A 10778-nucleotide genomic window follows, 5' to 3' on the forward strand; every position below is an offset into this window, starting at 1 on the left:
ACCAGCCTCAGAGAAAGCTGTTCCTTGATCCAGACCAGGAAGAGCACAGCCAGGTGGAGGGGGCCCAAATAGTAGAATCCAGAGAGGAATCTGCATCTCAACCAGGTAATATGGTTATTATTATGAGGGATATTGCAAAATATTTGGGCAGGTTTTACCCTATAATCCCAGCAGCTTCTTCAGTTGCAGATAGACATTGTGCCATTATGCTTGTCCACACCTCTCCATCCCCAGCTTCCTTACCTCCCAACAATGTTACTTAAAATGGGGGACAAGAAAAAGACCTACAAACTGGCATCTTAGAGTGGCTGAATGCAGAAGCAATTTTTTACTGGAAAAGCACTTAATACAAAAGGAAAAAGCCAAGGCAAAATGTAATTTACTGTATCTCAGTTCTTAAAGGCACTACTTTCCAAATACCTCCCAGTCCCACTAGGCAGAAGCTGATTTATTGCTGATCTCATGTGGGTTCATTTTTCATTCTGTAAATATTCCAAGTGGTCTCTGAGATTGCTTGGAGGGCAAGCTTCCCACCCTTGTAACTTGCAATCCTTCTCCAATCACTTATCTTTTCATCTGCCACAAGGAGAAAGATTTCCCCTGAACACACGAAAGGTCTCCTTCCCAAGGCCTGAAATAAGTGGTCCTTCTGTTCTGGAACCTGAAGCTGCATGACGTGTAAGGCTGCACCAATCGGAAATGGGATTAATATAATCACCATTGCTATTCTCTACCTCCCAGCACCTGAACCATACCCCCATCTTCATCTCTTTTTCCCAAAAAGAGCACCTGACGGCAGGCAGAAATGTGCTGGCTGAGAGAATCAGCAACGAGAGCAGTATCCTTTTGAGATGAAAGTTGTTACTACTTCGTTGAAGCTGCATACTGTGAATATGAAATTATAAGGAGTCATATTATTCAAACTTTTTTTTCTTCTTTTTGTCAGGACCAAGTGAGACAGTATTAGGTTCATCCAGGGAATGGAATGCAACTTGGAGGATCAGTCAGTGTGATCAAAAGGCTTCTGAATTTGAGGTCAGACAGACAGAGCAATGGCAATGACTTAACCATGGGTAACCTTAGCTGTGCATTGCCTGGTTTTCAGAAGTCTGAGTTTTGCTCAGCTAAGTGCCCTGCAAGGGGTTGATAAACCACCAAGCAACTTTAACTCTGCATTAATGTAGTTTTTTGCCATTGAATTTCCTAATGTTTTGAACGGGAATAAGATATGTTTTGTTGATAGGCAATAGTCATTTAGGCAATTGTGCATATCATGTCTTGCCATTTGCATATCAAGCCAGCCAGCACACTCCCACCTATCCCACACACATCAGCTGGGCTCCACCAGCCCTGCTTCAACACACATCCCCAGCCATGCCCCTGACCTATTCCCAGCATTCCCCCCTTCAACCTGCCCCCCCCCACACACACACACACACACTACTGTACCCAGGCCATCCACAACAGGCAGAGAACATATGTCTTTGAAGTCATCACTTCTGGTTTAGAAACATTTCTCCTGATGTTACTTCCCCCATGCTCCACCTAACCTAACTCACATGCAGTGCCTAGAGTGAGGGCAAGTATGTTACAGTAGAATGATACCCCTGGTCATATTTCAGAATGAGTGGAGGGTGGAGTTTGTGGCAGTGCCGGCGAGTGAGATCACAGACAGGATTTCTGTTTCCAAATACTGACAATTTTATGTCAGTAAAGATCCTCTGACCCCTGTTCAGTATATGCAGTAGTGCAGGTAGGAGGGTACTCTCCAGTACTCAGTACCAGCAAGAGATTTTTAACAGGTATGGGGTACCAGAAAGACTTGGGGCTAGCCTTAAAGGAGCAGAACACAGCTAGGGAGGGCATTCATTCTTTATATGGCTTTAACAGCACAATGCATATGTATAAAGGCTTTGTTTAAGTTTGTTAGCATATGTACAGTGCTGTTAAATTGGTCAGGAGTCCTCAAGAGGGGAGGGGAGGGGATGGAAGGTGTTTAAACAGTGTTTTTTATTCTGTTTCTCTCATTTGGTCTGAATTATTAATGACATTCATACTGCATCACATCAAGGACAAATCATTGGAGGAACGCCTCTGCTTGCACTGGCCAAAGGATGTTTGGATTCTGATGTCAGCCCAATTCTGCAGCCTTACAGGAATCAGGTGTTGTCCCCAGTGTACATAGAATTCTTCTTTGCAGCCAAACTAGTCTAACATGCATTTTGTTAACTGGAACTGGAGCAGCAAAACATAGAAAACAAATGCCTCATTTTCCAGCTTTGTGGGTGAGATAAGTATAAGTAAAGATTATAATGCTGGACACTGATGGCCTTAAACCAGCTGCCTCAGGAATCTGCCAAGAACTTTGCTGAAAATATGTTCCTCATCTTAGCAATGGAGCCAGGACTTATCACACATCTGCCCACCTTTATTTGAATGAAGCTCCTTCTGATCTGACAGCTGAGGCATTGTCAGTTTCATTCAGAACAATTTCCAAACTTGGAACCTAATCCTGAAAACCCTTAATCATTTGATCAATCCCACTGAAGACAATGGGACCATTTGTATGTCTGTGGACCACCTTTGTGGTAAGAGTTTCAGGAGTCTGTTCTGTTCCTGTAAAGGAAGTTGACTCTCCCATTGAAATGCAATGTTTGGATACAATACCATAAAGCAGTTTAGGATACAGTTCTACTTAAAATTTGTCTTTTAATAAATCATACATATGCTGAAATGGCTCCTCACCCAACTCCCATACATATTTTGAGGGAAAGTGGGTAGTTAAGCATGTTGATGTTTGTGTATACAAACACCCATTTCATCACTGTACTGGAAAATATAGCCGAACTTAATTTTCTATGGAATTTGAAGAAAGTTTAACAGCCCCAATTGTTTTCTGTGTTAATCAGTGTGAAACTGAAAAAATTACATGCCTTCTACGAGAAAAGAATCAGTTCACACTTACTGAAAAAAAAATTCCTTCTCACTGGTGTTCAGAAGAGTGCTACAGGACACATACATGACCTCATGCGCAGAGGGCGGAGCGGATATCCTCCCACATTATGACCAGCAAAAAAAAATAAATAATACTAATAAAATCTTAAAGAGGCCAAGGTTCACAGATTTGCAAATCTAAAAACCTGTGTTATGCTTTAAACGACCTCAGCACATACCAGATTTATGAACATTAAAAAGTTAACTGCAAAGGAGCACTGAAGCCCATTAACCTGAATGTGTGCCAGTCATTATACCCTCACTGACTAAGGATGCAGTCACACCTGAACAGCTAAAAATTAACCTTGCCCTTTTAGGCTAAACGGAGTCATGTCACTGGTTCCATCTCTGTTGTTCTATAACAGATAACAAAACTCCAGTGGGGCATGGTGCTGGCACACAGGGTCTCAGGTATGTGGTGTGATTTTTCAGAATCTCTTTTGGGAATAGTCATGTAGGTGAAATAGCTGGTACTTATGCTTATGCTATTTCTATGCATGTATATTCATCTTGGTATCTGAAGTTATGAATATTAGCTCTGTTTACTACGTTTGCTCCTGTGGTAACACCCACAAGGGATTTAGCCAGCACATGAAGAGACAAATCAAGTTGAATGGCCCATTAAGGAACACTTAGCTCACAATGGACCCTAGAAAACGCCTGTTTACACTCAATGGACTTTTTGTGAATGCTTTAACTAGAATATGGGTGGGGATGATGGATGTAATTTACCCACGTGACTCCAAACACCATCTTTCACAGAAAGAACAGATTTCCCTTTATTTGGCACTTGGCAGAAGCTAAAAGGCCCTGGCCTGGAAACATCTCCATTTTGCCTCTTTCCTGCTCCAGCCCCTGGGCTATGAACATATGCTAATGGGAGCATTCTGACCAAGAGACTGAGGACTTTAAGTAATCTGGAGTCTTCATATTTCCTTGATCCTTTGCAGATGGACTTATGAGTTGGATATGGTATAGAGAGTGTTCTAGCCTCATTGATTGCTGATTTCTCCCTTACAATGGACAAAGATCAGATGTCTGCTGAATTTCTCACATTAGCCAGCAGCCTTTGATACCTGTGGTATAAGCAACATAGCCCTTGCTTGAGTGGTTTTGTTCTTTCCTCTCCAAATTTCCCATTGAACTCAATAGCAAAACGCCTTTTGATCTCAACGGGAACAGGCTTTGGCTCCAAGAAATCAGAGAATGTGATTTTGATCAACTGCTTATCTGTCTGGAGACAGTTCTCATGCATGTCCTGCCAGGCTGATTTTGATTGCCCCTCCTGTATGTCATGCTGAGGAAAATAATAAAACAATTTGGGCTGTAGTTCTATCAAGATGCACATGGCACACACAATTCTATGCCTCTTTTCCATCAAACCCAGATGGCGCAACATCTTTGCTTTCCTAGTACCTGGTGGAGAGCAATACTTAGGGCTTGGCTACACTTGCAAGTTGCAGCGCTGGTAGAGGCTTTCCAGCACTGCAATTAGTAACCGTCCACACCTGCAAGGCACATCCAGCGCTGCAACTCCCTGGCTGTAGCGCTGGCTGTACACCTGGCCAGGTTGGGGTGTAGCGATTGCAGCGCTGGTGATCCAGCACTGCTCATCAAGTGTGGACACACACCAGCGCTTTTATTGGCCTCCAGGGAATAAGGAGATATCCCAGAAAGCTTTTAACTAAATTACTCTCTTTGTTTTGTTATGCAGCCTCTCTTTGTTTTGTTGTGAACTCCGATCGGAGCTCCGTTGAACTGCTTATCTAAAAAACAAACACTGATCACAGCAAACAGGAGCTATCTGTACCTGGCTGTGAATGATCAAATGAGAGGCAGGGAGAGAATGTTTGCTTGACAGAGAAACAGCGTTGGAGGCAGGCTGTTTGCAATTAAGACCAAGGGTTCCCGAACATTTTGTGATTTTTCAATCCAGGAAGCTAAAGTGTTGGCTCCAAAAATCCACTCTCTCTCTCTTCCCCGCTCCCTGTCACAGTACACCACAGGGAGTGAGTGAAACAGCAGGGAGTCCGTGTTGGAGGCAGGCTGTTTGCAATTAAGAGTTAAGACTAAGGGCTCGCGAACATTTTGTGATTTTTTCAATCCAGGAAACTTAACACACAGTGTTGGCTCCAAAAACCCACTCTCTCTATCTTCCCCGCTCCCTGTCACACTACACCACCCTCCACCCCCCTCTTTTGAAAAGCACGTCGCTGCCCCTTGAATGCTGGGATAGCTGCCCATAATGCAGCACTCCCAACAGCGCTGCAAATGCTGCAAATGTGGCCACACACCAGCGCTGGTAGCTGTGAGTGTGGCCACACACCAGCGCTGCTCCTACACAGCTGGATGACCAGCGCTGCAAACCGTAAGTGTAGCCAAGCCCTTAGATAAAGGCAAGCTGGCAGAAGCTTGGTTTGGACATAAGGGAGGCACTGACAGTGTGTTAAGGAAAAGTGGGCTGATTGTCCTTCCTATCCTTTCATTTAAGAAGTTTTCAATTTGGAGTGCTGCTGGATCCTCAAGGACACCTGGAAGTACAGGTGGCACCAGGGGCCCAAAGCATCATTTTACAACTGCATCTGTTTAACAGTTGTAAAATTTTAGACAGGTAAGGGAGGTGTTGGAGGGGATGAGGAGAATGTAGGGGCCCAGGCGGGGTGGGGGGGGAGAATCACATGGAGGGTCACGTGGGCAGGTCACATGCCCTCCCTTGTGTCCTTCCCATGAGTGCAATACTGGCAAGAAATGATTTCTACTTGCACCACTGAATAGATGTACCCCAACCTCCAAGCAACAGTGAGGTGTTAGAACTTGTAATGTCTCTATGCCATACTGTATACGTTTTCTGGTCAACCATGAACCCTCCAATCTCCCAGTTAAAGTTCTTCCAACATTTAATAGCCTTCATACTATCACTGTAGCAATTATTCTGGTGCTCAGCCACAGCAGAGAAAACTATCACAGCTCCTCGACACAAGTCTCTGATGAGGTTCAAATCTGCTCTCATGTATTGTATGAGGTGAACACACCCGGGAAAAGGCCCAGTTCACTTCTATCGGAGTGAAGCACAGAATGTCCAGTGGATCACAACTACCTAAGTCACCAGTCAGATGCGGCATAGTGGGAAAAACATGATGACAATGCAGGCCACCTGTGTCCACCCATATCAGTGTGTAGTCGTCAATCCCTACATCATGGTGTACTCCTTGCTCTCCTGCAAACTTCTACAACTTCATGATCCAAGAATCACCCAGAATCCACATGTTGACAACTCTCAGTGGTCAAGGTATCCGAGCTGTCAGTTCCAAATCTCCACGCTGTGTGTTTCTGAAAACATCATATTAAGCAGCCCCAAGATAAAGAAGTAACCACTTCAACCTGCCCTACCCCCCTCCAGGGATTAATAAAATACAGATTTTCTCAAATAACCAATCCAAGGCTTTTTAACCACCCATTCTCATGTCCTGCCCCCTCTACAGCTGCAAGTCTTCTCCTTCTCCCTCTCCTCCTCCCCACGCCATCCCACCCTACCCTACTCCACCCCACCCACCACAGAGTTCTCTGACTCCTTCCCACTTGATATAACACAAATTGTGGTTAGACTGGCTGCTGACTCTTCTGCTATGCTCACAGGAAGCCTCCCCCAAAAATAAAAGCACACAATATTATAACAGACAACTTGTAGCAAGCAAAATGAGCTATTAAATCTTCATTGCATGGGTGTACAAAGGTTTGGACTCGAAGCATCAGTGGTGGGATATTCCCTCAAACTACCCAAGCACACCTGAAGTGGCTGCATTAAAAATCCTCTCCCTTTTGTGTTGGCACGTGTGCACTGTAATCCTTCGAAGTGCATGTTTATACAAGCTCAAAAGTGAGTATGTTCTTAAATACTGTTCACAGTTTGGGTTCCCCAAAGAGTTAGTGGGTGTCATGTACCATCTTAAGTAAAACTCCACTTGCTCCAGCCCCAAACCCCTCTTCTCCTCTGCCACTAATGCCCTTCCCTTTCCGGGAAATAGTATTTTACCCCAAATACTTTGACTACATTCCCCTCAAAATAAAATTGCCACCCACGTCTCACAAATTGTAGCAACCTCCTGCTATTCAGTCCAAAACTTGTTTTGGCGTAGGTGGAGATTTGGGATTAAGGTATCCATAGTTATGTTAACTGACATCAATCTCAACAAGGTCTGTGATTCATACAGTCCTTACACTTCAACCTCCCTGGCCACACAATAGCAGATCGTAAGGTGGCCATCCTGTAGCAAAAAAACTTCAGGACCAGACTTCAAAGAGAAACTGCTGAGCTTCAGTTCATCTGCAAATTTGACACCATCAGCTCAGGATTAAACAAAGACTGTGAATGGCTTGCCAACTACAGAACCAGTTTCTCCTCCCTTGGTTTTCACACCTCAACTGCTAGAACAGGGCCTCATCCTCCCTGATTGAACTAACCTCGTTATCTCTAGCTTGCTTCTTGCTTGCATATATATACCTGCCCCTGGAAATTTCCACTACTTGCATCCGACGAAGTGGGTATTCACCCACGAAAGCTCATGCTGCAAAACGTCTGATAGTCTATAAGGTGCCACAGGATTCTTTGCTGCTTTTACAGATCCAGACTAACACGGCTATCCCTCTGATACAGTCCTTACTACCTCTCAGCAGCGGAAGGAAACTGAAGGAAGGAAGCAGAAAGTTCTTGGCAGCAGAAGGAAACTCTATTTGGAGGGCTGTAACCCGGGAACCCCTTGGACAAATGACCCCAAATTTAGGTCACTCATGCTATCCCACACCCCCATGAGGCATACAGAATTTCAAAGCAATCCAAATAACCATTCAGATGTCAGAGTGTTTACGAAAGCTTAGGCCTGGTCTACACTAGGCGTTTAAACCGGTTTTAGGAGCGTAAAACCGATTTAACGCCACACCCGTCCACACTAAGAGGCCCTTTATATCGGTATAAAGGGCTCTTTAAACCGGTTTCTGTACTCCTCCCTAACGAGAGGAGTAACGCTAGTATCGGTATTAACATATCGGATTAGGGTTAGTGTGGACGCTGATCGACGGTATTGGCCTCCGGGAGCTATCCCACAGTGCAGCAGTGACCGCTCTGGACCGCAATCTGAACTCGGATGCAGTGGTCAGGTAGACAGGAAAAGCCCTGCGAACTTTTGAATATTTCCTGTTTGCCCAGCGTGGAGCTCCGATCAGCACGAAATCAAAATAAAGAAAGAGCTCCAGCACGGACCATGCGGATGTGATCGCTGTAAGGGCAGGCAAATCCGTTCTATCAGTGCTCCGTTACAGAAGATGAAATTCAGAATCCTTTTTTAAAAATCTCCAGACAGACGCCATACCAGGGACTCAGCGCACTGCAGCATGACAAGTGTAACGGAAAGCCAAAGAATCAAATGGACGCTCATGGACTGGAGGACTCAAGCTATCCCACAGTTCCTGCAGTCTCTGAAAAGCATTTGCATTCTTGGCTGAGCTCCAAATGCTTCTAGGGTCAAAACAGTGTCATGGGGTCAGGGCATAGCTAGGCAATTTACGCACCCCACCCACCCCCAGAAGTGAAAGGGAAAACAATTCTCTTGACTGTTTTACATGTCACCCTATCTTTACTGAATGCTGCAGATAGACGGGATGGTGCAGCACTCAACACCAACATCCTTGCCCCCGCCATGGGTGGCTGATGGTGCAATATGACTGGTACCGTCGTCATCAGCCTATTGGCACATGGGGCAGTGCAAAAGGGCTGGTAACCATGCGTACTAGCTCGGTCAGGTCGATCAAGGGCGCCTGGTCCTAATTTTTCCTGGTAGATGGTGCAGTATGGCTGATATCCATCATCGTCATAGCAACAGGGGGCTGAGCTCCATCAGCCCCCACCCTTCATGTGTAAAGAAAAGATTCAAGTGCCCCTGAACTAGCAGAGGGATGCTGGGCTCCTCTCCTACACACTCCTTACTGTCCTGTCTGGACTATCATAGCAGCTGGAGGCTGCCTTCACTAACAAGTCACTGTGTCTTATTCCTGCATTCTTTATTACTTCATCACACAAGTGGGGGGACAATGCTACGGTAGCCCATGAAGGCTGGGGGAAGAATGAAATGAACAGGTGGGGTTGTTGCAGGAGCACCCCCTGTGAATAGCATACAGCTCATAATTTCTGCAGGATCTGACACAGAGCAGCTGTGCTCTCTGGTTCTCTGATACAGTGGTTCTCTAGTACACTTGCCCATATTCTAGGCAGGACTGATTCTATTTTTAGATACCAAAAAGGAGGGATTGACTCAGGGAGTCATTCCCAATTTTAACTTTGCACCCTGGCTAAGAGCAGCCAGGGGCACTTATGACAGCAGCAAATGGAACAGTGCAAAAGGACTGGTAGCCATGCCCATCTTATTACCAATTTATGGATTGGTAGATGGTGCAGTATGGCTGATAACCATCTCTGCTGTCATGCAAAAGCAAAAGCATGCTGCTGTGTAGCGCTGCTGAATCGCCTCTGTCAGCGGCATCTAGTACACATACGGTGACAGTCACAAAAGGCAAAACAGGCTCCATGATTGCCATGCTATGGCATCTGCCAGGGCAATCCAGGGAAAAAAGGTGCGAAATGCTTGTCTGCCGTTGCTTTCCCAGAGGAAGGAGTGACTGACGACATTTACCCAGAACCACCCGCGACAATGATTTTTGCCCCATCAGGCACTGGGATCACAACCCGGAAATGCCAAGGGGCGGGGGAGGCTGCGGGAACTATGGGATAGCTACGGGATAGCTACCCACAGTGCAACGCTCCAGAAATCGACGCTAGCCTCGGACCATGGACGCACACCACCGATTTAATGTGTTTAGTGTGGCCGCGCGCACTCGATTTTATAAAATCTGTTTTACAAAACCGGTTTATGCAAATTCGGAATAGTCCCGTAGTGTAGACGTACCTTTATACTCAAATAAATTTGTTAGTCTCTAAGGTGCCACACGTACTCCTGTGTTTTAAGCTGTAAAACATATACATTGGTGGGAATGGAAACCCTCTAGACATTTTTCTGTATTGGCTCTCTGCACTGTAAACTCTGTACTTTTTCTTAAATACCAGTCTCGATTTAGATCCCCCAAAGATTTAAGGGGTGCCAGGCATTACCTTGGGTAAAATTTGACAGCTAGAGGCCATTTTGACTCACATCACATCAATCGTTTGATCTCTAACTCTGCAGGGGATGGGAAGAAACCACAAAACCCACAGCTTTTTTCAAAAAGTTTGTAGGCAGCCCTAGTCTGCGCCAGCCTGAGGCACACCAGATTTCAAAGGGCTCCTCTGACTACATATGATATGTCAGCTTTAGAGGACTTACAGAGGTCAACCTTTAAACAGAAGCTGTGATGCAACCTGCCACAAGCTTTAGTCAGTGAGCAGCACAATCCTGCTTTCAGTCAGCCAAAGGAACATTCCACCACATCCTGCATTGGCTCAGCATGTAGTTAAACAGCCTCTTGCCTGGCTGGTGCATATCAGGATAAGCCATCATCAACAAAGGCAGCAGAAAGTATGCTAGGTCACAGAGAGCGGATTGATGCCTGTGATAGTGGGGAAACATATACTGTTTGCCCATTGCCCATGCTGAGAACGGCTAGACCTCCTAAACACTGTGGCATCATGCACCCTGCCTGTCAGTGTATCTGGAGTAGTATCCCCATTCCTTTCCTGTAAATGTATGTAGTTGCTTGAAATGGCAGGCATAGGATGGGTACATACATGCCTTTGATTG

Source organism: Mauremys reevesii, linkage group 9 (assembly GCF_016161935.1).
Source record: "Mauremys reevesii isolate NIE-2019 linkage group 9, ASM1616193v1, whole genome shotgun sequence".
Lineage (NCBI taxonomy): Eukaryota > Metazoa > Chordata > Testudines > Geoemydidae > Mauremys > Mauremys reevesii.